General features: G+C 34.7%; 1 protein-coding gene and 1 long non-coding RNA gene across 3 annotated transcripts in view; one reads left to right on the forward strand and one right to left on the reverse strand.

Annotated features, from left to right (window-relative positions):
• LOC111098511 overlaps window positions 1–22,432 on the reverse strand; it is an 87,254-nt gene extending 64,822 nt beyond the window's left edge. For both annotated transcript variants that reach the window (XR_005368502.1, XR_005368503.1), the window contains exons 1-2: window positions 22,138–22,432; window positions 12,498–12,598 (exon numbers count right to left, since the gene is read on the reverse strand). This is a non-coding gene — a long non-coding RNA (uncharacterized LOC111098511). The remainder of the gene's footprint in view (window positions 1–12,497; window positions 12,599–22,137) is intronic.
• ZFPM2 (zinc finger protein, FOG family member 2) overlaps window positions 1–26,237 on the forward strand; it is a 360,422-nt gene that overhangs the window by 229,816 nt on the left and 104,369 nt on the right. The window lies entirely within an intron of this gene.

Raw genomic sequence — 26,237 nt, forward strand, 5'->3', positions numbered from 1 at the left:
TAAAATACTTCTCTCTTTTCCAACTACATGTCTATATAAGTTTAAATTTCCTTCATATATTTCAATCAAAATAGCATTGGATAGCAGACTCTGTGGAGAAGCAGGTGTGAGAATCCAGCTGTCTTCTGTTAAAAGCAGACATTGAGGAGACTAGCAAAAATGTAATATAGCACCTCCTCTCATTAATTCTTCATTCTGTAAAATATAGTTATTTTTAATTAAAAAGTTTTGTTTGTGGTAAAATGTCATGTGTTTATTATTTGTTGTTTTTGTTTGATTTTAAAGATTTATTTTTAGAGAGAGAGTGACAGCAATTGGGGGAGGGGTATAAGGAGAAAATCTTTAAGCAGACTCCCTCACTGAGCTTGGAGCCAGACATGAAGCTTGAGCCCAGGACCCTGAGGTCATGATCTGAGCCCACACTAAGAGTGGATGCTTAACTGACTCAACCACCCAGGTGCCCCTATTTGGTATTTTTAAATGAATACGTATTTTATAAATTTCTTCACTTTGACTTATGTTGTGACCCATATTGATAGGTAAAACCCACATAAATGAAATTTTTTGGGGATCCTCCGTTTTTGAGAGTGCAATGGGGCCCTATGGCCAAAATGTTTGAGAACTCTGTAACAGCTCACATAGGAGGAATCTAAGAAGGGTTAATTCATAGGCTGCTCGATTTAGGCTTCAAGGCCCAGACACACAGGCCATTGGCTTCTCTCAGAGATACACACCTTCAGTAGCAGTTTCCAAATTGGGAAAATGCTCAGCTGGTCTTGTCCCCTCACTACCTCTTCTGATTTTACAAGCCTTTACAAGCTGTTCTATAATTCATTCAAAATAAAAAGGATTTTGAAACACGCGCTGGCCTAATTTTAGATGAAAGTGAAATGTCAATTAAGAAGTCTAATTTAGCTCTAGCCACTAAATTAGCTTTTTCTACCTTGCAAAGCAGCAGACAGTGTGGGGCGGACATGGACAAAGATGACCGAGCTGACATTTCAGTATGCCAGTTTTGCTGACCTGCATTTTCTTACAACAGGAAAAAGTACTTCAGGCAAGAGAGTTATTCTTTCCTTTTAAAAAAAAATTGAGGTACGCTCTTTGTCCAGATCTGCTTTTTTTACTTCTTTTCAAAATTATAAAAACTGCTCATGATAGTTATAAAAGTAACTGGTTTGGAGTACCTGTGTAGCTCAGTGGCTGAGTGTCTGCCTTTCAGCTCAGGGCATGATCCTGGAGTCCTGGGATTGAGTCCTGCATCGGGCTCCCTGCAGGGAGCTCGCTTCTCCCTCTATGTCTCTGCCTCTCTCTCTCTCTCTCTCTCTGTCTCTCATGAATAAAGAAGTAAAATATTTAAAAATAAAAATAATTAAGGGAGACAGTACGTAAAAGACTCCTAACTCTGGGAGATGAACTAGGGGTGGTGGAAGGGGAGGTGGGCGGGGGGTGGGGGTAACTGGGTGGCGGGTACTGAGGTGGGCACTTGACAGGATGAGCACTGGGTGTTATTCTGTATGTTGACAAATTGAACACCAATAAAAAATAAATTCATTAAAAAAATTAAATAAAAGTAAATGGTTTGGACTTTACTAGATTTTAAGAAGTACAGATGAAAGTCTTATGGATATTTCATCAAACCTGTTAACTTTATTAAAGAATGAATCATACTAAGTATTTATATATACTTAATCCTTAGCCACAGTAGATTGTTTCTGATTCCCTATCCCCAAATATTCCATGACTATGACATTATGGTTATAGCATTACTCGTGATATTGAGATGAGGTTACTTTAGCATCTTTACTGATCTCGGTACTAAAAGGAGAAGAATCACATTTTAACTATTTTTTTGGAATTCAAACATCTAGCAGAGTTTAAAAGGCCAATAACTGTTTTTTCTTTTGAATGAATGAACAAATTGGTGAATTAGTCAGTGGAAAATAGTTGATTGTCATAATCGATTGGTCATTGTGAAAGACCAAGTTATATAAATATTACATTTTTAAAAATTATTGTATTTATTTGAGAGAAAATAAAATTATTTTATTTATTTGAAATTTATTATTTAATTTATTTATTCAAATAAATTTATTCAATTTATTTGAATAAATTTATAATTTTATTTATTTATTTATTTATTTATTTATTTATTTATTTATTTATTTGATTTGAGAGTGTGTGTGTGTGCACAAGCAGTGGGGAGGTGCAGAGGGAGAGGGAGAAGCAGGTTCTCCACTGAGCTAAAACAGGAGCCCAACTCTGGGCCATCCCAGGACCCTAGGATCATGTCCTGGAGCCAAAGGCAGACACTTAACCAACTGAGCTACCCAGGTGCCCCTAAATATCACATTTTATATCCATTATTCTAACAACCTGAAGGCCATATTCAGGATGTTTTGGTACCATAGGATAGAGGAAACAGATTAATGGACTAGTCATGTAAATACTTGATTTATTCTTATAATTACTCTACTGCAAGCATTATATTCAATTTCCAGGAAATCTTCAGGAGGATTTAGTAAAAATGAGGCCATGGAAATGACACTGGACTCCCCATGTGTATAGAGAATTTTTGACAAAAATATACGTAATACATTGTAATTTATTCAAGTTCTCTTCCATTTAAAATTCTCATTACTTTAATTTTCATGACTGAGTATTCCAGACATTTGGATTTTGCCTTATGTTTCGGACTCACCTACTTTTGCATTTATTTTTAAAATAACATAGGTTTAATGCACAGTTTGGGGCAAATGCCTAAAAAATGCATATAATGATAATGCTCATAAATTACAGGATGCCATTAAATATTATTTTCCTTTGTTTTATTTTGTCTATTTTAAGGTAAGTGTATTTGGGAATATGGATGTGAATAAACCAGGATTACTTTGTAAAGATCTGGTTGAATCCATCCTTGAATTCATATTTAGATTCATCAGGTTACGATCTAGTTGTTGATAAATATGATGAGTTCAGTAACCATAATCCTCTTATGCTCCTTCAGACAATATTTACAAATATGATTCTCCTTTTTTCAATGGATGTGGAACTGTAGAAGCAAAGGTCTTGCGAGCACACCAAGGCTATGTCATTTGTGGTAACTTTATCAAAACTGTCTTTTTGCCACTCCTGTGCAAATGGCAAAACTGTTCTTAAAATTACTGGGAAGGAATGGTGGGAAATATCTTGCATGAAATCAATTTCCAGGGGCACCTGGTTGACTCAGTTGGTTAAGTGTCTGGTTTCCTTCCCTTCAGGTTGTGATCTCAGGGTCCTAGGATCCAGCCCAAGGACCAGCTCAGGCTCAGCAGTGAGTCTGCTCAGTCCCAGTCTCCCTTTCTCTCTCTTTCTTTCTCTGTTTCTCTCTCTCTCTCTCTTTAAATAAATAGAACCTTTAAAAAAATGAAACTGCTTTCCAATTGCCTGAGCTCTTTTTCAGCAAGAATTTTGAGAATGCTGAAGCCTATTGGTAAATAGAGAAAGTGCACAGAAGTCAGGGGTGGCATTAGCTAGGAATGACAGTACATTTCTAACAAATGCAACAGCCAAAATTGAGCTGAATTTTATTCCTTTTGTATCCCAATGAGAGATATTATTTCTTCTGTGACTTTTAAAAGATATAACTTTACATAAGCGCAGGAATACACACAGTGTCTATGAATCACAAAGCAAAACAACACAATGATCCATGAATCCACCATCCAAATTAAGAACTACAACTATAGAAGGACATTTCATTTATGTGTGTGCTTATCCTGTCACATCCTCCTCTCTGTAAACTCTCTTTCTTCTAACAATGAACCTCCATCTTGATTTTTTTTCACACATTATCTTTCCCTTTCCTTTAAAAATAGCTTTATCACATATGTATGTATTCCTAAAATATATATTGTTTGGTTTTACTAGACGATGTATTTTTTACTTCTTGGGTAAATTCTGGATCTTACTGTTAAAATTAAAAAAAAAAAAATAGACCATGGAGGCTACTTTAAAAATCTTTCTACTATGGATTTTGAACACATACCAGCTTGAGATTACATTTATTATTTCAGTTGGTAAAGTAATAGGTTGATAGCAACTAGTTTCTTTAGTGAAACTAATTTTTTAAAAATTTTTTGGCTTGTTTGTTTGTTTTGAGAGAGGAAGAGAGAGAGAGTGACCCCATGCTCCAGTGAGGAGAAAGGGTAGAAGGAGAGGGAGAGAGAATCCTAAGCAGGCTCCACACCTGGCACAGAGCCCTTCGGAAGACTTGATCTTACCATCCTAAGATCATGACCTTAGCCGAAACCAAGGGTCCTACCCTTAACATACTGTGCCACCCAGGCACCCCAAGAAACTCATTTTTAACATCTGATTACTATAGTGTCTCACGAGTGAGCATATTGAAAGATTTTGATACATGTACTGTGATGTGCAATATTCCAAGACATCAGTCAGTACATATTGCAGTACCTTGACATCCTCTATCTCTTGGGAGTTTTAAGTGTTATGATTTTTAAAAAATTTTTGTATTTAAGTAAGTTAAAACAATGAGTTCTTCAATTTTTCTATTATTTGAAATAAAATATTTTTATTTTCATTTTGTATGTTTTTGTATGTAATTTATTAACTGAATATGTTGAGTGTTAATTATTTTATAATTTCTCATTTGTTATTTGAACTTTAAGTTTTTCATTTGTTTTTTTTGAAAATTGTATTCTTTTTTGGTTTCTTAAAGTTTTTCTTTGACAATTTTTAGTTTTGATTATCGAAATTTTTATTTTTGAGAGTTGTCAAACTTATAGATCATCTCACTTGCAATTTATTTGCCTCCTATAATTGTTGGGAAGACTTTCCACATTTGGAGATAATTAAATAGTTTAACAGCTCTTTTTTACTTAAAAAAATTACTGAACTCTTTGATCTGTAATGGTATTGTTAATTATAAGAACACCCTTGCCAACACTGTTAGGGTTCTTACTATATGTCCGAAAAATTTCTCAGCACATTACAGATTTACATATTTAATTCTTTTGATAACCCTATAGCAATGGGCACTATTGTTATCTTTATTTTGTAGTTGGGAAAACTGAAGCCCAGAGAGGGACAGTTTACATAGAGAGAAAATAGAAGTGAAAGCAAAGCAATCATTTAATCTCTATGCTCTAATGCCTTTCTAACTGGTTTTGAGTTTTATTCCTTCTTACATTTATGCCAGTTAATAGTTTAAAGTGTAGATCTAAATAATTATTATTTTTAGAAGAGTGAGATATTCCCCAAACTGATTTGTTTCATCCATCAAATTCTTATACATTCTAGGTTCTTTTTAGATTAGCTGATTCTATCTGTACTTTCCTCTTTCCTTATTTTTATGTAATAGTGACTTGGTTTTGTAACTTAATATAAATGCTTTAACATATTACCTTATATTATTATTCAAAATTATTTTAGATATTTTCATCTATTCTACCAGATGAAAGAAATGATTTTCTTTAGTTCTAAAACAATACTTTTTTTATAAGATTTTGTTTATTCATGAGAGACAGAGAGAGAGAGAGAGAGAGAGAGGGAGGGAGGGAGAGGCAGAGATGCAGGCAGAGAGAGAAGCAGGCTCCCTGTGGGGAACCCCAATGCGGGACTTGATCCTGGAACTCCAGGATCATGCCTTGAGCTGAAGGCAGACGCTTAACCACTGAGCCATCCAGGTGTCCCTAAAAAAAATACTTAATGAGATTTTAACATTACACTACATTTCTAAATCCATCTGGAAGCAAATTGTCATTAAAATATATTCTCCATTTTAACTCTGTTTATATTGGTAAATTATGATTTATATCAATACATTTCTTCAAATGGGTCATATGTATACCTGTTAAAATATTCCCAAGTATCAAAAAAAATTAAAAAAAAATATTCCCAAGTATCAAAAAAATTTTCCACGTATTGAGTTTTGTTGTAGTTATGAATAAAATTTAGTAGCAATTACATTTTTCTCTAGTAATGATACATGAGTACTGTTAATCTTTTAAGTGATTTTAATCTTTAATATAATAATTTTGATATTAATGATTCTTTAATTATTCACAATCTGTGAATTAGGACTTTTTGGTCACCTTCCATGGCTTTACAATTCTGATTTTTGTTTCCTGCCTTATTACATTGGCTACAACGTCTAGAGAATTTTAAATAATATTGGGGTAGTAGAGTTTTAATCATTTAAAAATTACTTTAAATGAAAATAAAAGTTAAAGGCATGTACCATGAAATTATATTTTACATGTTTGTTCAAGCTAAGCCCTGTGTTTCAGGGAGACACATATTAGCACACAGTAAGGCATGGACATTGGCTTTTCTTTTACTATACTGGTTTGGCCAAGCTCCATTTTTCAGGAAGAATTACCATGGAATTTGTCTGCTTTATTGTAGCAAAGAGCTGTTTTGAAACTCATATTGTCATTCCTACATTTATCTCATTCTAGCTAGTATTTCACTGTCAAGCCAGCAATAGAAGGGCTGAAAGAGGAAAATTTGTGCCAGGGATAAAATCAAGTACATCTTTCCATATTTCTACTTATACTTTTTTCAAATACCAAATAATTCTCTCTCTCTCTCATTCTCTTTACCAGTAATGCTTAATTATATGTCTTGTCTAATATTCATTCATAATCAAGTCTAATTGGTTAAAAAATACATAGTTTATTACAGCTCCCAACAAAGATTAATTTCTTACTAAAAATAATTAAATTGAAAGTGAAATCTACACAGAGGTATAATCTCCCAAGTCATAGTCAACAGCCCCTCACTATAATGCATTTTAGATCATTCATGTTGGCTTGGCTAACACATAAAATTCTGAAATGTTCAAATAATCTAATATAATTGTCTATGAGGACTATGAGAGTGACTGTTTCTGTGACAATACATTTAATGCCTCTGTTACTGCTTTCCTAACCACAAAAAGAAAAGAAAATTACATTTTGAGTTTATTTCTTTGTTGAAACAATTGTAAGATGGTTTCTATATTATTGGAAAGCTGAGACACGAGGAAAATGAAACAATGTACAGAGGACAAACTCTGACTTTATACACATCAGTGTTCAGAGCCTTGGTCCACCACTGGCTAGCTCTGTGACATTGGACAAATTATTTAATTTTTCCCTAAGCCTTGCTTTCCTCATGTGTCACATTATAATGAGATAATGTTTGTTATTTTCTGGTTCTGTAAATGTCAGTTGCCAGAATGATGATGATGTTCATTTAAAAGATCTCTTAAATCTGACTCCTCGTAGGAGTTTATACTTCATAATCTTTGCATTTTTATGCAACTATTATACAGATCTTTTCTTTAGAGACTTAGCATCAAGGCACCAACTACCCATTCAACTCAAATAAATCACTGAAGAGCATGCTATTACAGAAAAAGTTCAGGCTCCTAGGTCAGGAGGTGAAAGTGTTAGATGTGAATCTGCTACATCCCAGCTGTTCAAGCCTCAATTTCTACATCTGTCAAAAGAAAATACTTTGTTTCTTATTTTCCATGATGTGTTACTGTTAAGATTAACTGAGATAACATGCATTAAACTCATTATAAATCTGTGAAATATGATTTCAATACATTTTTCAAAGTAGTGCGTGCAGATTGAAATCTGTTTCATGATTATCAGAGAAGCAGCTGGGTATCTTAAGGCCTGATTCTCAAATGCAAATATAGTTAAGCGAAACTATTAAAATTATATACTGTATACTGCTGATTTTCTAAAGTTTTAGAAAGCTAATCAACTGTAAAGAAAATAGTTTTATAATTTAATCACTCAGTATTCTCAACTTTTATTTATTAAAATTAGACATGAGAGAAAATGATTGCCAGCTCTTAATCCTTCTGATAATTACAAATCTTCATTGCATGACTTGGCAGGTCCTGCTGAAATCAAATGATTTGGTATTGTTATGCTTACTTCCTTACCGAAGTTTATCATTCACTTCTTTGTATAAGGTATTTTCCAGTTTATCATATAAGTGAAGTAATCTTTCATCACTAAAACAGGGTAGAGAAGGGTAAACACTCTTTCCTAGGTTGATAAAGATCTTTGTACTTCTAAACATCTCCTCGACTAACATTTAAAAGCATAACTTTCTAACTTTCTTTAAAGAAAAATACTCTAATGTTATTACTACATTTACATGACATTATACATTATCCTCCAAGAGACCTTTTATTAAGGGTGGGAGAGAGTATTCCCTTAACTGAAGCCCCTTCTTTCTCAGGTTTATTCCATTGCTGTTAATGAAATGTGTGAGGACTCTTGTGTCAGGGAATTAATGATACTCAGTAGGTAAAGAAGGGGAAACCTGGGTGGATGAATTATGCCTGTTCTTCGGTTCTTTTCAAAGAGGAAAATTGAAAGATCCCATAGCATCACACTTATTATGATATTTAAACTATGAGAATTTCATCAGATAAAAGAAAATGTTAAATGAAATCCTCTGTCTAAACACTCATGTCAAGAAAGGCAATTTTAGTTATGCAGTGGTGTAGCATTTTGTTTTTTCTGCAATAAAGCCATCAGATCAATAAAAAATTATGTAGCAGATTATTATTACACTGTGCTCACCATAGCTCTAATCGTAAATAATACAGCAGTTATCCTGGTTATATTAATTATAATTAGAATGCAGATAATGCAGACGGTCTTTTATTACTAGAGCCAAATCAATTTTCCAGTGTTATTCGATGCAAGGTCACACAAAGTTGTGGGAGCTTTTAGACTTCTTATGAAATGGCCTGCCTGCCTGTGCGAGGAGAGTTTGGCTCAGCTGTGCAAGACACATTGACTGGGAAGATCATTGAAATAATTACAGCCATGAACCCTTGCCTATGATGGCAGAATTTCATTTTATAAAGTAAGCATAGCTGTAATCCAGCCTCCTTTATGGTAGGAAGCTTCATAAATCTTTCAGAGGAGACCAAGTCTTGTGTTTAGTGGTAAGAGGAAATCAAAATGGATTCGTTTGCATTGTTCATTTCTCCTCATTGCCTTTTTGTTCCATACCTTGGTATCATATTTTTTAAAGGCATTCCATATGTAATCATCTTGTAATGATAGAGGGAAGCCACAAAACAACCAACAAATAGAAATACATTAGGTGTTCAGTATTGGTGGGTGGGATATAGGCTGATTTTACACACTGTCATAGGAGGACTTTTATGAACCTGGTGTAGTTGCTCAGGAAGATGCCATGAGATGAGAAGCAAGCAGGAGAATGAGACAAAGGTTACATTCAGAGGAAATCATTTTGCAAATGCCTTTACGGTGGTCAGAGGGAGGCGAGAGATTTAGGCTCCAAAGCCTATGAAGCCAGAGATTGTGACTCACAATAAACCCATGTATTTGGGCACCAGAAAGGGGCAGCATGGTAATTCCGGAACCTCTGGTTGAGCAAACCTAATAGTGATGGATTAGAAGCAAGGTCATCGACGTCCTCTACTTGACAAAACTCCCACAGGTCATGGAGCCAACGTCCAGCCAGGGTACAAACTCAAGTGAGATCAGGCAGGTAATTCATGGAATGTACTAGACTATGAGGATAAAGGCATAGAATGGTAGGGAATGTGTCAGAATATAAGTTGGAAAATTCATAACCTGGATAAAGGCATTGATGTTCAAAAAATGTTTAATCCCTGCTCTAATATGTCTAATATGTGACCTACAGACTATCAATGCTTGACCTCTGGCTAGAAAGACATGTTTGTTCTATTGATTATCAGGAAGTGTATGCAGCCAGGTTGTTAAGAAACTTTCTTCTGAGAATTTGACAAAGTCTGTAGTGTTAGCAAAAGTGCTATTAGCAAAGATAGGAAATGAGAAGGTATTCCAAAAAGCAGAGTTAAGAAGTTATAACCAAAATGGGAGTCAGGCTGACAGCCAGGACTCTGCTCAGAAAGCAAAGAATAGCAGGCAGTGTGGCTGGAGATCCAGTGACAGTCCTCCAGAGAGCCTCCTTTAAAGTCCTGGACTAAAGCACGGATCTCAGCCAACTGGTTTCTGAAAGGCTGACACATCAGGTTGAGCAGTGGTCTCTGACTGTCTGCAAGAAAGGAAGGAACTCTTCCAACCCCTGATGTCTCAAATCCTGTGCGTAAAGGTGAGGCTGTAAATAAATACATAGTCAAGTTCCAGAGGCAGAGATTGGCAAAAGGAAGAAGCTCTAAATGTCAGGTCTTTAGAAATTATAGCACTAGAAATAAATAGTAATAGAAAACCCTTGTCACTGCTTATTATGTGAACTGCACACTCTTAGGGTCTTTACATGTGCTTCCTTCTTTCTTTCTTTTTTATTCATCACTATGTATGAGGAACGAGGTACTACTACTAGTGTTTTATAGATATAAAAGCCGGGGCTTTTACATACAGTTGGCAAAAGGTGGAGCCAGAATTTAAAGGTAGGTTTTTCTGTAGCCTGATATCCTAGCTCTTGACTGTTAAATACTGCCTCCAGGCTAGCGAAACTTGCGGAGATCTAAATTACAGGACAGAAGCCATTACAGCTTTGAAGATTTCTCACCTAGGTACTACGTTTTCTAAGAATCTGAGACAAGGAAGAGGTCTGTGCTTTTTAATAAACCAGAAGCCACAAATGGTCTTTTGGTTAAACAAGCATCCTAACTGTTTTGACCATAACATGGATTCATAGTTCTTCTTCTCAGTAGCACATTTACATATTTTAAAGCCACAAAGCTTTTGGACCACCCAGAGACATAGGCAAATTGTTTGTAAAAATTGAATTGTGTGGGATAATCCAAAATGGTAGAGTAGAGCTCTCTGCTTTACTATGAACAACCTCAACTAAAGTATTGAAATTTAAACCATTTTCAAAAATGTCAATATAGCTTTTCTTTCTTCTCCTAAAACATCAGTTTCATTTAAGCAGGTCGAAAAGAAATTTGGGTTCTGAATGTTTCTGACCTAAAGCACGTAATAGCACGTAATAGTATTGGCTCTTTTGACACAGCATTCCTTTCATCTGTTTTGTTGAAGAAAGAAGTTGGGAAGAAATGCAAGAAAAAATAAACTGTTCAGTATGTTCTAATATTTTAAAAGAAATATATTTAAATATATGAGAGCAATATTTAAAAATACCAAAATAACTAAATGGACAAAAACCAGGGAAAGTTGGAATTAAGAGAATAAATTTCATAAGTTAAAGGGAAAATTGATGCTTCACTATCAAAAAAATGCCTTGGATCATGACTGCTTTCTAAAAGAGTTAAGAGTTGAAACAAAGACCACGTGGGGTTGACTGGCTTATGTGAATGAAGTTTTAAACCAGTCAGGGTGTCCAAAGATGTACCAAAATGTTAACAGATTTGGGTATAATTCATATAGATTTATTTCTAAAATCTGGAACTTACTGAAGAGGTATAAAAGGAATCATAATGTATTATATTGTAAATGCAGAAAAAATATTAAAGGTGTCCCTTTTTTTTCCAAAGTAATTTAAATATTTCACACTGAATCTCTATCATTTGTCTTCTCGTCACCAAAAGAAAAACACGGGTTACATCAAATACATTCCCAGAAGATTTTTCAAGTTCAATTTTTTCTTTATGCAATATCTTTAAAATTTCTTTTTGAAAATATATTTTATCTTCTATTATGAAAACATGTCTTTTTTAAGACAAAAGCTAATTCTTGCATATGCTTACTATGGACTAGGTACTGTGCTATAATTACTTTCAAATGTGAATTTATTTAATCCTCACAACAACGACATATGAGGTAGAGGGGAAAATGGGGGTACAAAGAGGTTATGTAAAGGTCACACAGCAAGTGAGCGGTAGAATGAGACTTTGAACTCAGGGCATACCAGCTCTGAGTTTGCACTCAAGTCCAGCGCTATTCTTCTGAATCTTCAACAGTAAGATATTGCTAAAGATCAAACAGTTCTATCCAACAAATAAGTGTCTCTAGTTTGTTTCTCTTTCTCAAAACACTATGAATTCCATGATCTGTATCATAGAAGGTTGTTTTTTTGTTTTGTTTTGTTTTCTGTTTAACTAGCTTTCAATCTCAGAGGCACGTTGAGTATGAGCAGACACATGAATTGCTATGGTAACTTCCAGTGCTTGAATAATAGGATTTGGGAATTATTTTGAGTGCAAAACATAAGGGAAAAAAAATAAAGTCTAAATGTGACCTTGTCAACTGAATTAACTTCTAGGAGATTCCACTTTAAAATGATACGTCTAGCATTATCGTTTTACTGCTGAAAACTGGGAAGCTTTCCAAATTTTAACTTACAAAGTTATTGTACTTCCAAATGAGAAAAATGTCTTTTGAGGTACTTTCTTTTTCTTGAATACTGTGATAGATGGCTCTGTAATATCCTATGCAAATAGCCAATGTCGTAATTTGGAACTGCCCATAAGAAGCTACCATAAACAGGGCAAGTTAGAAGATTTTTGTTTAATTATTTGCTGTGTGGTTTATGTATTCCATCCTATGTAGACTACTTACGTTTGGCTTTTTTTTTAGCAAAGTTCTCTTTTCCTTCTCATACGCCGACCCTTCCTGTCAGTAGGATGTAAGAGGCAGTGAAGTTTGGCACAGAATTAATCCTGCATTGAAAGGAAGAAGCAATATTTCTCAAATAGAACATTAGGCTTCTCTTTTGTTAATTTTGTGAGCCATCCCTTTGCTTCCCCATATTGTCTTGCAGAGCCTGCATGACCACAGGATCTGTCTCATCAGCTGCTAGTCACGTGTAATAGCACCTCTAGCAAAAATCACTAAAAAAAAAAAATAGTCCCTTTTTTCTCCCTCACCAATTGGCTATGTCAGTAATAGGGAATTAGCTTTAAAAATATAATCTGATTGAGTACATTATGTTGACCAGCCTCGTGCATTTCCACCCTGCACTTACTTCATTGTCTCTGTTTTAGAAATGGCCTTTATGCCTCCTGGTCTCAACATAGAGCAAAAAGGACCATCTGGACACCACATATGAGGAAATCAGACATCTCTAGGTTAAATCATGCCCATAAGGACAATTTCTTGTCAGATAAGCTGCTGTGTACTTAGTCTGATAACTAACAAAATTACAATATGGTAATTTTAACTGGAAATTGTCCATTTTTATCCTCAGGTTTTCTCTTTTATCCCCATTGGTAACCACCCTGTGAGTTCTTCTCCTATACACTAGTGCTCAAAGCAATCCCCAGCTTTTTTCAGGCTGTGGCAGCTGTGAAATGTCTGGACAGCAGAGTGTGTTGTGCTGTTGGCTCACGCTTCGTAATATAGTGGGGTAGAAGCACATAATTGTGTAATGGAATAGTTTGATTTCTCCCTGATTTCTAGACGCATCACAAAATAAACGAGGTAGTCAAATGAAGTATAAAGACTAATTGGTGAGTTTTGAGTCACATTAGTGTCCTTGCTAGCCTGTGTGACATTAAAGCCAATCACAAAGTCTTTTTGACTTCTGGCATTCTTATCTGTTAAATGGGATGTCTGTCCTTAGTTGTTTTTTCAAATAGGAGCATGTACACCAGAGGAGCCTAGTTGACAGTCCTCTACGCACTGCCTGCAAATGTGTTATCTTTTACTCATAGTGAACTTTAATTATTGCCGTCATTTTAAAAATCAGAAAATGTTTAAATAAAAAAAATCAAGATTTCTAGATTCCCTAGAAACAGGGTTATTTGGCAACACCACTGTTCCCACATGGCAACTAAAGGCTGTGACAGAATCCCTTCTCCTTTAGATTTACAGTTCACTTCGTCCTCATCGGGCCTGCTTTGCACATTTCTTTTCTTCTTCTTTTTAAAATTTATTTATTCATGAGAGACACAGAGAGAGGCAGAGACATAGGCAGAGGGAGAAGCAGGCTCCCTGTGGGGAGCCCTATGTGGGACTTGATCCCAGGACCCCGGGCTCATGCCCTGAGCTGAGGCAGATGCTCAACCACTGAGCCACCCGAGTGCCTCTGCTTTGCACATTTCTGTTGCTATTAGCATTTGAGTTTGTCACCTTTGGTGTTTATAAAAGCACATTTAGATTTAGCTGCAATGATCTTGACAAACACACTCAATTTGGACCTTGAAAACTAGCTTTCTCATACTGGCTCTTAAACCTATGTAGATTGTGGAAATTTACTGGATGAGAGCAATTTCCCTGTGCATTAAAATGTTCATAATTACATAATGGAATTAGAGGAATTTAATGAAATAATTTGCATAAAATATTTTATAACAACTGAACACTAAATCCAAAATGATTATTTGGTGCTTTGCATATTTTTTAAGACAAATACAGGAGATTTTATTTATAGACCTTAAGTTGATGAACATTTCAAAATGTGATGTAGCAAGATTTTATCAGGAAAGTTACATATAATATTTATTAACAAATTTTGTTATGAGAAGATCTGTTAAACTGCATTTTTCCTTAGTTTCTTGAGTCAAGAAGTAAAGATAACGATTCACAGGTTATAAAATAAAATCATAAAATTTTTATAATTTTAAAATAAAATTTTATATTATAAAATAAAATATATTATAAAATATTATTTTATATTATATTATAAATGATATGTGTTCAAAAGTCATGTGTTAGTTTGCAAAAGAGGTACGCATCAACCAATGGAGGCTCCAATACTACATATCTTTTTTGTTGATCTTTTTTCAAATCTTCTATTGTCTTTTCCAGTATGTCTGGGTCATAGATGAATTTTAAATGAGGTAACCATGTTGTAATGGATTGAAAATGCCTACCACAGGGGCTTGATCATTTTAGGAGTTCAGAAAATGTTAAAACTCAATGAAACAGAACAAGAGCAGGAACAGAAATAAAATCTTGTTTTGCTACTTGACCTGAATTGCCCCATTCGCTTGCTTTAAACAAGCAGGAATAAATTGTGATTTATAATGATGTCTTGAAATTGATAACATTCTCCTGCAAAGGGTCAGGGATATTTTATACTTCTTCCTAGTCGTGTGTGGTATTATCTACTTTCTCATTCATCTGCTTAATATTCCCCATGAGGCAGGCAGAAGTGGGTACATAGTATTACCTAATTTTGTATGTGATAAAAGGAAAACAGAGAGATTCAGTGCTTTTTCCAGGGGGAGTCAGTAAAACTTGCAGAGGAACTATGGCTAAGAGTTAGATTACCTAGATCTTCAGTCCTCTTAATGAGAAAAAATCTTCTAGGGGCACCTGGGTGGCTCAGTCAGTGTGTCTGCCTTCCGCTCAGGTCATGATCCCAGGGTCCTGGGAGTATAAGGCCCCACATCAGGCTCCCTACTCAGCAAAAAGCCTGCTCCTCCCTCTCCCTCTGCTGCCTCCTTTGCTTGTGCTCACTCTCTCTATCCATCAAATAAATAAAATCTTAAAAAAAAATTCTGAAACCTTCATATACTTTAAGTATTTAGAGTATGTTTATTAACAGTAAAAGATTTTTGAGTTGTAACATGCTTCATGAAACTAAATAATATCTTTACAGTACAAAGAGCAAAGTTATTCATTTCTTCATTGAACAGTCATTTATCGAATACAACAAAAATCACTGTATATTTACCACAAATGTCACAAAGCATTATATTCATATTCATTTATTATTAAAATATGAATCATCATCCTTATATGAATGGATAAGAAAACCACTAAAACCTGAATGAAAACTGTAGAAGGGATATGAAAACATAATTTACAAAATTAAAATGACTATTCCAGCTTAACATTCTTTGAGTAACCAAAACTCATGAGTCCTCAGTGTTTCCTCATTGTTCTGAAAACAGGGTAAAATTTCTTGGCATGCCATATAAATTCTTCTAATTTCATGATCCTTTATTAGTTCTCTAGATGTACTTTTCACCACCTCATCTCCTTACATTCCACTCTGCCCTCCTGCAACCAGGTCTCAGAATCCATCATGCTATGCTGTCTCTTACCCAACAACAATTCCACTATCCCTTACTCCTTTCTATTCCAGAATATACAAAATGTAAATTGGTTACAAATCATGCCTTCAGTTCAAATGGCATTTTTTTTTTTTTGTAGCAAGAGTTTCTGGAGAAAGGAAGCAGTGCATTGATTTATATTCTGCTACAGCTTCCTTATTTTATTGGAAAACAGTAACAGTTTGTCTGTAGATTACATTATGAGTAGCACTGTGATGTAGTGTGTGATTGTGTGCATATGTTGTAAGGAAAGTCCCATCCTTAATTTGTCAGTCTTGTAGTGGGAATAACAATGCCTATCTGAGTGTTGGATTCCTCATATCTCACTGTGGGAAGAGTAATAACTACTTTGTGTTATTTTAAAGATGAACATTCCAGTAGATGTTCAGTGATACACTAGCAATTGAATAACTATATAACTATTAGATCTATTTCTGGTCCCTTCCTTTTTCTCCCTCTTAAATGAATAGTGTCAGAAATAAACCTCTATCCCAACAAAGTCCAAGACCAAATGGCTTCACTAGTGAATTCTACCAAACATTCAAAAATCTAATACCTATCCTTCTCAAACTCTTCCAAGAGTGAAAAGGAGGGAATGCTTTCAACCTCATTTTATAAGGCTAACATTACCCTGATACCAAAACTGGACAAGGACACCACAAAAAAAAAGAAAATCATAGGCTAATATCCCTTATACTTACTTACTTATACATAGATACAGAAATTCTTAACAAAATATTAGCAAATCGAATTCAACAATACACCAAAAGGATCATACACTATGATCAAATGGAATTTATTTGAAGTACACAAGAATGGTCCAACATCTGGAAATCAATGTGATATACCACATTAACATATGGAAGGATGAAAATCATATGATCATCTCAATACATTCAGAAAAGGCATTGACAAAATTTAACACCCACTTATGATAAAAATTCAATGAAGTGGGTATAGAAGGAATGTATCCCAGTACAATTAAGGCTATATCTGACAAACCCACAGTTGACATCATACACATTAGCGAAAAGATAAAAGCCTTTCCTCTAAGGTTAGGAATATGACTAGAATGCGCATTCTCACCACTCTTATTTAATATGTTATTGGAAACCCTAGCTACAACAATTAGGCAAAAAAAGAAGTAAAAGTGAACCAAATTTAAACAAAGAAATAAAACTGTCACTATTTGTCAATGACATGATGCTATATATAGAAAAACCAAACTACTCTACCAAAATGCTGTTAAAACTTATAAACAAATTCAGTAAAATTGCAGGATAGAAAATCAATATACAGAAATTTGCTGCATTCTACACATGAATAATAAACTATGAGAAAGAAATTAAGAAAACAATCCCATTTACAATGGCATCAAAAAGAATAAAATACCTAGGAATAATTTAACCAAGAGAGTCAAAGACCTATACAATGAAAACTACAAGAGCCTGGTAAAAGAAATTGAAAAAGACACAAATAATTGGAAAGCTGATCCATGCTCATGGATTGGAAGAATTAACATTGTTAAAATATCCAAGCAAATCTACTGACTCAGTGCAGTTCCTATCAAAATTCTAATGGTCTTTTGCACAGAGCTAGAACAAATAATTCTAAAATTCCTATGGAACCACAAAAGACCCTGGATAGCCGAAGTGATTTTGAGAAAGAAGAACAAAACTGGAAGTGTCATACTCCCTGATTTCAAACTATATTATAAAACTATGATAATCAAAACAGTATGATATAAACATAAAACTAGACACATAAATCAATGGAATAGAATAGAGAGCCCAGAAATAGCCTATACATATATGGTCAAGTAGTTTATGACAAAGGAGCTAAGAATATACAATGTTGAAATAGGCTCTATAATAAATGGTGTTAGGAAAACTAGACAGCTACACACAAAAGTATGAAACTAGACCACTCTCTTACACTAAACACAAAAAACTAACTCAAAATGGATTAAAGACTTGAATGTAAGACCTGAAATAATAAAATTCCCGAAAGAAAACATAGATGACATTGGTCTTAGCGATTTTTTTTTCTTTGTTTTTTTTTTGGCTATGACTTCAAAGGCAAAGGAAACAAAAGCAAACTTTTTTTTTTTTTTTTTTTTTTTTTTAATGGGAGTACAACAAACCAAAGCTTTTGGAGAGTGAAGGAAAGTATCAGCAAAATGAAAGCCAACCTGAGTGGAAGAAGATATTTACAAATCATCTAATCTGTAGGAGGTTAATATTCTAAATATATAAAGAAATCATACAACTCAACAATAAAAAAGCAAACAATGTAACTAGACAATGGGCAGAGAATCTGAATTAACATTTTTCCAAAGACACATTGATGGCTAAAGGTACATGAAAAGATATTCAATGCCACTTATTATCAGGGAAAGAAAACTCAAAACCGCAATGAAATATCACCTTACACTGGTTAGAATGGCTATTGTCAGGGCACCTGGGTGGCTCAGTTGGTTAAGTGTCTGCCTTTGGCTCAGGTCATGATCCCAGAGTTCTGGGATGAGCCCTACTGAACAGGGAGCCTGCTTCTGCCTCTCCCCCTACTCCTCCCCATCACACCCTGCTCTTCTCTCTCTCTCTCTCACTTAATAACATCTTTAAAAAAATAATGGCTATTACCAAAAGACAAGTGTTGGAGAGGATGTATGGAGAAGAGAGAACACTCATATTGTTAGTGGGAATGTAAATCGGTGCAGTAACTATGGAAAGCCATATGAAGATTCCTCAAAAAATTAAAAGTAGAACTACCATATGACTCAGCTATTCCACTTCTGGGCATTTATCCAAAGAATATGGAAGCACTAGTTTGAAAAGATATAAATACCCCTGTGTTCACCACAGCATTATTTACAATAGCAAGATATAGAAACGACTTGTGTCCGTCGACAGATGAATGGATAAAAAAGATGTAGTATGTATGTGAATGTGTATATATGTACACACACATATCATTTTATATTGCTCAGTCATTAAAAAAAAGAAGGGAATCTTGTCATTTGTGATGACATGGATGGAATTTGATATATTATGCTAAGTGAAATAAGTCAGAAGAAGAGAGACAAAATAATTTATGATTTTACTTAGATATAGAATCTAAAATACAAAACAAAGCCATGTAGACAGAAAACAAACTGGTAGTTACCAGAGGGGACGAGGGTTGGAGGGTGGGTAAAATGGATGAAGGTGCTCAATTATATGGTGATGGGTGTTAACTAGATTTATGGCAGTGATGATTTTGTAGTGTATACAAATATCAAACTATAATGTACATCTGAAACTTAGGTAATGTTATATCCCAAGATTATCTCAATAAAAAAGAAGTGAACTGAGAGATCATTATAACCTAAAGGACCTTAGAAGAGACCAGTTGGTATCATGTAGACTCTATGGCCACTCTTCTATGTGTTTGATGTCCCAATGCTCCACACTCACCACATTTACTATAAAGTTCGATGTTCACCTTCTCCAGGGGAGTGAACTCCATGAGGGCTGTCACTCTAGGAGAAAATTGCCCAGACACTGCTTCCCCTTGTTTGATAAACTGACTGATACAAAGTAACCTCTGAAAGGCTAAATGGCTACATGAACAAATCAGCTACACCTGAGAATTGTGATTGAGGGCTAGGAGTTGTTACTGAAATTAGGAGGGGACAGTGAAACCTAGTATTCTCCTTCTAAGTCACTTAAAGCAGGGTGGTTAATATCAGCTAGATCCTGTTGTCATTCTGTAATACGTGTGGTGGAGAAACACAAAACCACGAAGAGAGCCAGTGAGTGGAGGGCACAAATGGCTGGCTGGCTGGCTGGGTGTCGGTCTGCTCTTTAAGGAAGGAGTTCGGGACTGGCTTCCTCATTGAGATGTCCTTTGAGCCAAAATCTGAAAATAGGGAGAAAGTGACCCATGACGGACATATGAAGAAACTGTTCTAGACACAGGGGGAAACATTGAGGAAGAGCAAAGGAGTTGGCATTGCTAGGTAGCAGCATATAGGAGCTTTGGGAGTTAAGAGAATCTTAGACAATATGGTTACAGAGATGAATGTTGTGGTGGGGAAGATCATTGGTTCTCACGGAAAACCATAAGGATGGGAAAGTATTAGAGAGTTTGATAAGATTTATACATTTTCATAGGCTTATTCTGCCTGCTGTATAGAGAATAGAGCACAAGAAGGGGATTCGTTTAGAAAGGTAGTACAACAGTCCAGGAGAGAAATGGCACACTTAATCATATGCTGCGCCCACTGCAAGGGAAGCTTGGAAACATAATCTAGCTGTGTCTTCAGTGGGTAGGAAAAACTGAGGTTTGGAGACCTAACTGTCTCTGTCATGGGATTCTTTAAATCCCATTCCAGATGAATAGTTTACTGGTAGTGTCCTCCTGTGTATGACTTCAGGTCAATCCATGTGAGTACCTATGTTTAATGAAACTATGCAGTCCCCCTCCCTGCACCCCTTTGGCATGTGACCACGGAGAAGCAGTGGTTCTCTGATGCAGATACTTACTGCATATCATTTCTCAAATAGGAATTTTATTTGCATTTCTAAAGAGATCACCATTGTCCCAACAGCCTTGTGAATCAAGAAAGAAATTTTATTAGGGACAAGAAAGGGAAAGAATAGAGAAATGACACAGTGGATGACCACAAGGCTCCTCCTGTGGCTTTGCTTATCCATAGTGTACATTCTGATGTCTGCATGCATGTGTGCACAGACAGGCAGCCTTCACCAGCCACACATACACACACACACACACACACACACACATACACTGTCTCTCTCTCTCTCTCTCTCTCTCTCTCTCTCTCCCTCTCTCTCTCTCTCTCTCTCTCTGACAACCCCCCCTCTTCTTCACAGAGAACATTATATTTCTGGTTTCCTTGGCATGTCTCATGTTATCCTACCTAACCAGAATCATCAAAGCTGCCTCTTTCCTTTCCACTGGTTTCTTCATTTATTAAGAATCAACGCAGATTATACTATATATTGGAAAATTGAATTTAAATAAAATAAAATAAAATAAAAAACACCGAGATAATCCTAAGAAGCCTACCCTGTCTTTTCCAGGTTGAATTAGGAGCCCTTTCACTGACCTAAACTAATTTGTGTATATTGCTTTAACACACTTATCAAATTCTATCCAGTTAATATATTTATCACTAGATTGTTAGTTCTTTGTGATCAAAGACTGTGTGTTCATTTACGTATCCCCAGTGTTTAGCGGTATCTAGTATATATCAGGTGTTTATTAATTGTCTTGAATGAATGACTGAATGAATGAATCAATGGGATCATTCTGAGTTAAATATGACAAAGTATGGAAAACACACTGAGGACATCATGACACAGCAGACAGAGTTCACAGCACATCATGTCAGGTAGAGAAATCGTTGATGAGCTGATTCCTCTTCACAAGTTCTCTGGCCAGGAATGTATCAAGCCACTCTTATTTATCATATTTCAGAGCAACTAAGTGATACTGAATATACCAACCACTTTAGTTGGTTATTATTTCCTTAGTTGGTCATATATACCTACATATCTCTGCTTTGTTTCATGAAGGAGTGAGATAGTGATGTAGAATGCATACATTGTAAATTTAGCTTTTCTATGAGAGGGCAGCCATATAAAGCTTCTAAAATGTAGAATGAGAATTGAGATGTTAAAACATTACTTTAAGTTTTGTCTTGAGAGATCAGCTTTTGTTGAGTGATATCGCTTTGCAGATATTAGCATAAACACTCCAGCAAAGCCAAGACATTGGGAATGGGGAAAGGGTGGCAGGGAGCCAAAAAAAAGTACTGCAATTTGGTTGAAATTAATAGGCAGCTGTTAGGTCATCTCTAAGCTACCATCTCAGTATGCTGAAAATTCAGGGTGTGTTGAAACCAGAATTAATTCCAATGAAAATGTGGCTAATTTAATTGTCAACATGGTTAAAATTATATAATAGCTAAACCAGGAGTGTAGTCTTTACAGTTGCAGAAGTGGGTAGGTTACTATGGTGGATACTAATTCTCCTAAACTAGTGGTTTCCACATCTGTAAGTGGGGTTCATAAAACTTTCTTGCTGGGGAGTTTGATAGCTTTGCATCAAGTAAGTCCAAATGCAGAAAATGAAAAACCTTACCCCAGATGTTCTATCTGGTGCCCTCTAACTATGTCTAAAGAACTTACCTCCTGAGGTCAACAGACAAGTTTGTGGTACTCTATTGCTGGAGCCATTCAGGAATTCTTTATTCACTAGGAACTTTATTACTCTCACTGTTAATTATGAAATATGTGCAAATGTGCATTTGATGAGAAAAACTATTTCAACATTAAACTGCTGTTTTGCGTATGTGCTGCTGCAGTGAGCACTAAACTACCATTTTGAATCCCTTTTGTGAAGTTTAGATTTTAAGTTTTAAAATGATAAAGCCAATATAAATTTGTTTGAGTAAAAGGTGTTACCAACTGAAAGCACTGTCCTGGAGACAGTGCTTCTGCAATAATGGGAATGTTCTGTTCTGCACTGTTCCATATGGTGGCCACTGGCCACAGTCGGCTATTGAGCACTTGACATGTAGCTAATGAGATTAAGAAAATGATTTTAAATTTTAATTAACTTAAAGTGTTTAGCCACATGTGATTAGTGGCTATCATATTAGCATAGATTTCTACAAGGTTAGTTTATTAAACAAATAAGCAAAATATAAAACATTCCAGATGATTAGAAGCACCATGGAGAAAAAGCCAGGAAGGGGAGATCATGATGTCCTTGTGAAATTTTCAAATCTTTTAGTGTCCTGATTTATTGTGAATGTATAGGCCGCTTACCGATGTTCCATTTTCAATCATAAAAATATTTTCTACTCAAAAAAAAGTGGAAGCATTTTTTTCTTTTTATTTATCACAAGCGATATTTTTGTGACAAACTTATAAGGAACAAATTTGATTTTTTTCCAACAATGCCTTGGTATCTATGTTTATTTTAGTTTAGTCAGCCTTGTGGCAACTTTTCTATCATGTCTTGAAACCGAGTGGAAGGCAGATTGCAACTTTTGCATTCCACTTTTGGAAAGTTGTTATACAGTCTAACTCAAGTAAGATATATAAAAATATATACCTTTATCATCATAAGATTGCAAAGCAGTTGATATATTTCTGCTACTGTGTCTGTTAAAAAGTAAAAGAATGTTTCATTTGGGGACATTAAGATTCAATATTTCATAAAAATAGACAAAAGCAAATTCAGACTCAGTGAACTTACCATATTTGAAATAACACAGAGCTTTTAATATTCTCAAATAAAATAGACCTCCGGAAAGCTTCAGATGACTATATAATATTCCAAGTTAATGTTTTAAAAAAAAGTCAGTTTTGATTGGGATGTATATTGAAACTCAGACTGGGCCAACTGGGAAACTAGGCTATCATAGTGATCGTAATATGTAATAGATCCCTTAAACTTCATTGATTTTCTATAGTTGGGTACAAATGAGCTCAAAGCACTTCATTTATTTTATCTCATTTGTCCTCACAACATTTCTGTAAGATAGGTAGGGTAGGGGGCGACTGTAATTAAAGATTAGATGTGTCAGTTTTCCATTGTTATGGAAACGCATTAAACTGGAACCTATTCAGCCTGCCAACCAAGACAATTAAGTAGTCATTTCACTTATCAAAGTACCAATTACTTGATTTTTTTTTACATCATAATTTTCTCTCCATTTTCTCTCAGACTAATCCTGCATCTTCCATAATTTCAAAGTTCAACATTAGTAGTACTTTTTTTTTTTTTTTGGTAGTACTTCTTAAGAACAGTATTTGGGAGGCTTTTTTGTGTGTGTGTGTGAAATATCCTAAATGACTCTTCTATTGCCACCAGCTCAAGTCCATGTGCAGGATATTAGGGTATGAAAACAAGTACTCATTTTTTTTAAGTCAACGACATATATTTGAGGCATGTTAGGTAATATAACTAATTGCAAACCCCCCTGGATTGCCCCCCTTTTTTTTAATTTGCATGCTTAGGTCCTCAAAATTGTGATATATGGCCCAACTGCATTTCAAACAAGTAACTACAACATCCCTATTATTTTATAACATTTATATTTAACATTTATATTTAGCATACAATGTTGATGTGAAAATTTTTTTTAAATCATAGAAGTAGTGGTCATAAAAAGATTCAGTTTTTAAGTTTTTTCTACAAAAAAGTTAATCACACCATCCATCTTCATTTTCATTACTTATTTTAATTTCGTATTTATTATTTACAGTCTCTATCTGTAACTGGAAAAAAAATCTCCTTCCATTTGTGTGGCAGAGACTGCTAGCTACTCACCAAAATCTGGGCTCCCATCTTCTTCCTGTGCACAAAGATGGACCAAATTTCCCAGTCTCCCTTGCAGTTAGACGCAGGTGTGTGACTGTTTTTGCCAGTGCAGTGTACATGGGAGCAGTGAGTACTAACTCCAGGCCAGCTGCTCCTTCATGTTATTTTTTTCTCTGACTAACCCAGGTGGAGATGATGCCCAGGGTGACTTTGGAAACAACATGTTAAAGACATCAGAATCACTATCAACCTAGGTCTTTGAATGACTTTGTGGAGGAAAATCATGCTGCCTCTGTTCCCCTCCCCAGCACAATACAGTAAATGTCTATTGTGATGGAGCTATTATACATCTTGGGGTAAAATCATTACAGCAGTTAGCCTGTGACAACTATTATACCAAACTTAAAATGAGTTCTATTACAAAAATACAGATATTCAAGGGGAGCTTACCAAGTGAGGTAGATAGAAAACTACTGGCAAATATTTATTCAAATAAATCCCACTGGCCACAAACTACCAGAACACAAAGCCAAGAAGCTAAGGGGTTACTTACTGGGTTAAAATTGCCTAGAAACTTGTGAGCAAGATGTAAACTTTATAACTGAGGCCCAGACTATATATATATATATTATATATATATATATATATATTTTTAGCCCAAGTTTTTGCACAGTATGTATCCAGTTGATATCAAACCTTACTCAAATATCTCACAAAAACCAAGATTTTTGTAGACCCTGATTCGGAATATATAAGTGAAAAAAAGGATGAAATATGAAAAATGGATATCAGAATCTGAAGCAGTGAACTAAGAGCATCAGAAGAAAATTGGATCATGAAATGGAGTTCCTGAACAGGAAGGAGATTAGGACATGCTTATAAGGACTATGTTGAATTAGAAATATGTGAAAATTTAACTGCCTAAAGGATGTGGCATGGGAAGATCAATCAAGAATAAGGAGTATAAAAAAAACACATTAGGGAAATGGAGAAGGAAAAGAAATAAAAGAAGAACACATAGTATATTGAATATAAATTTTTAAGCTCTAAGGGCTAGAAAGGGCAAAAAGGAAAATAAAGCTTAGTGAATTAATGTTGGCTAAAAGGGGTAAGTTGAATCAAAGGGGCTCTTACAATTATATCAGGTGAAAAAGAAATACTAGAAAGAAAGTGGATCCATAAATAACCTGAAAAGTAGATGGAATCAATAATGTTTAAATGGTTGAACTACTCAACTTTAAAATGTTTTAACTAAAATAATGAAAGTTATGGAAAATTATTAAGTTATGAAGAGCCTATAAATATGGTTAATGATAAAATTCAGTAAAAGAATATTAGAATGATTAAGTATAAGTTGATTAGGAGTTCTGATGTTAAAAAAAAAAAAAAAAAAAAAGGAGTTCTGATGTTATGTATCATGAGGATCAAAGGGTTTCACTAATTTACCATTCCATGTCTTATTTTTAAAAAAATTATAAAGTAGAAACTAGCAAAAAATAAAAGGCAAAGTAAATGTTATTCAGTCTTAAACATGTAGTTTTATTAATTGTCAAAATGACTATAGCTGGTTTTAATCAAGCGAAATCATAATATACATTAAGCAAATGTTTTGGATGGAAGAGATGAAATGCTTAATGAAAGAAAAGAATATCAAATTTTGATCAAGACATTTAAATTTTCTATAAATTTATTTGATCTATGGGCTTAGTTTATTTATGGACATAGTTTATTTTGTTCAAAATAAATTTAGTAGCATAGAAAGTTATTTGGAGCTCATCAGAACAAAAATGTTCTATGTTCTCATTTTTTATATGTAATATATAAATATATATTAAAGAAATACATATAAACATAAATAATGTATATAAATATATATATATACACAAACATAACATGTTTCAAGGTGTATATTTTCAATTACCATTATTTGCTAAGTTCAAACAATAAACCTAGATCT

This window comes from Canis lupus, chromosome 13, assembly GCF_011100685.1.
Source record: "Canis lupus familiaris isolate Mischka breed German Shepherd chromosome 13, alternate assembly UU_Cfam_GSD_1.0, whole genome shotgun sequence".
Lineage (NCBI taxonomy): Eukaryota > Metazoa > Chordata > Mammalia > Carnivora > Canidae > Canis > Canis lupus.